Raw genomic sequence first — 1,799 nt, 5'->3', positions numbered from 1 at the left:
GTAGGCCGGACCGGGCCGAGCCGGAGCCTCAGGGTGGGGCCGCACGGCCAGGACCGGGAAGCGAGCGCGAGCGCGGGTGGCAGCGCGGGTGGCAGGGCGGGCGGGGCCCTTGCGTCCGCTGTTTCGGGTCCTGTTGGAGAGGTCAGCGTCCAGTGTATCTCGGCTTGGGATCGGAAGTTAAGTAGGTCGTTTTAAGGGAGCCAAGCCTTTCCTGGGATCAAGTCCTCTCTGTCTGGAATAAGTTTTGGGGAGGGTGAGGAGTTGGGTGACAGTGAGGCGCAGGGCGGGGATCGGCTTTGAGGTTAGCTGATAGTGAGTATGCGGGTAGGAAAGCTGGGGGTGAGTTTGGGAATTAGGTAGAGTTGGGTTTAGGAATTAAAGGTTAGCTTACGGAGTTAAAAACCGGAGTTGACATTTAGAGTTACCAGTGTGAGTCGGGTCCGTTTTATGTAGGTAGAGTTTGGATTAGGTCATTATTCTGTTTCTGGCCAACGTAAGTCAAAGTTAGGGTTCAGGGCCGGTTTAAGGGTCAACACAGGATTTAAATTAGAAGTCCAGTTTTTTAGGGATTAGAGAACATTAGCATGGAACTAGGGATAAATCGCGAAGGGATGGATCAGAAGTCAAGTGAGACAACAGTTTTAGGCTTAGAGATCAACATTTAGAGTTAAGGTCAGGAAATTCATTCCTAGAGGTAAAAAGTAGATCAATATTAGGGATCAAGGATTGGGGACGGGTGTCTGCCAGGAAAGGGATGAATGTCAAAGCCAGTGTTGGGAAACAGGAACCAAATTAGGGTCAGGGTTAATATTAGGGATTAGGGTTAGTTTTATGGGGGTTATGGCTGAGGTTAGGGTAGCTGACCTTGGATATATTGAATTTAAGAGATTGGCAGTAGGTAGGTGCTCTCGTTTTGCAGGGAGGTCTCATTCCTACGTAGTTTCAGGGGTTCTCTAGCCCAGAGATAGGATAAACTCATTTCAGGTTAGGGATCTGGGCTTCAACTAGAATTGCAGGTATCTGGGATTCTAGCTTCTTTATTTCTGTTCTCTAAATCCAGTGTTCTTGCTGTGGTCACCATGGTTGAGGGGCAAGGGTTTATGGACTATGTTGTTTACAAGAGAGGTGTATAAGGCCTAGTCATAAGTGGGGGGACTACTTAGAGGGGACTGTGATTAAGGGGAGGCTGACCACAGATACGCTGTTGCCATGGGAGAAAGAAATGACTGAATCCTCTGAAGGTTCAGCCCCATGCCTCCCAGTCCCTTCCTTCTCTAGTTATTAAGTCCTCTTTCCAGCTCTGCTCCCTGGCCCTGCAGTTCATGCCCTCCCCACACATCCCGTTCCTGCAAGCAAGGTCCTGCATACAGAATTCTCCCCTCACCTCTAACTCTCCCATATTGTTATCTTACCACCAGTTCCCAGCTACAGTTCTGCCTCCCTTCCTACCCCTGAATCTGCACACCCTACCATAGTTTGCCCTCTCCCAAATCTGAGCTTTCCCATCATCTTAAAGCACTTTCCCACATTTTCCCCCACTCACCCACCTGCATACCTCCCGGTCATCTGCTGAATACCCCATGCCAGCCCAACATAACGGTCAAGTACCCCCAGGCCCTGCTATATGCCAGCCCCTGGCTCTAAGCCTCCTTAATTTCTTGGTCCAGTTGTAGATCCCCTTCCCCCACCCCCCAAACAGAAAAGAGGAAATGAGACCCAAAGAGGAAACTGGGTCTTGCTGATCCCACGCCCAGCCAGGCCACTGACCACACCTCCCATTTCACTCCCAGCCTGACCCT

General features: G+C 50.5%; 1 protein-coding gene across 4 annotated transcripts in view; it reads left to right on the top strand.

Annotated features, from left to right (window-relative positions):
* The window catches only part of TLN1 (talin 1), a 32,941-nt gene that overhangs the window by 391 nt on the left and 30,751 nt on the right, over positions 1-1,799 (top strand). The window lies entirely within an intron of this gene.

This window comes from Canis lupus, chromosome 11, assembly GCF_011100685.1.
Source record: "Canis lupus familiaris isolate Mischka breed German Shepherd chromosome 11, alternate assembly UU_Cfam_GSD_1.0, whole genome shotgun sequence".
Taxonomy (NCBI): Eukaryota; Metazoa; Chordata; class Mammalia; order Carnivora; family Canidae; genus Canis; species Canis lupus.
This window is presented reverse-complemented; position numbering and strand designations above follow the sequence as displayed.